Source organism: Ipomoea nil, unplaced genomic scaffold (assembly GCF_001879475.1).
Source record: "Ipomoea nil cultivar Tokyo-kokei standard unplaced genomic scaffold, Asagao_1.1 scaffold2779, whole genome shotgun sequence".
Taxonomy (NCBI): domain Eukaryota; kingdom Viridiplantae; phylum Streptophyta; class Magnoliopsida; order Solanales; family Convolvulaceae; genus Ipomoea; species Ipomoea nil.
Window position 1 is genome coordinate 401,864 of NW_017619207.1, and position 637 is coordinate 402,500.

Sequence of the window (637 nt, forward strand, 5' to 3'; positions counted from 1 at the left end):
AAAAAAAAAAAATTATTCATTATCAATAAAGTAAATAAGAGAAATAATTTCATTAGTTATATTGTCTTTACTTTTCTCCAATATAAAAATTCTTTACATTGAAATTCATCAATTTTGATTATATTTGTTACATTGTCCCTACAATGTCTTTATTAAAAAATTATTCATTATCAATAAATTAATTAAGATAAATAATTTTATTATTTATATTGTCTTTATATTTCTCCAATGTAAAAATTCATTATATTCAAATTCATCAATTGATTATATTCACTACATTGTCTATTATCTTTTTTGTGCATTATTTTTTAATTAAATATCAAAGTTATAATACAAAATAATGCTATATATTTATTTATCAAGTATTTTATTAATACCATAAAAAAGTTAAAAAAAAAAACAATTAATAAAGCCAATCATATTAACTACTTGAGGGATTTGTTGACAAAGAGAGTATTCAAATCACACAACAAATTGAAGTGAGAACTACCTCACAATGTCTTTGTTTGACAATCAGCAGTTAGCGGGTAGCGTTAGCGGATTTGACAAGCGAATTATATCAACGGTTGGTAAAAAGATATTTGAAAAAATTAGCTGTTTAGATTAACATGTAAAATGATCATGACCTAAGGTATAA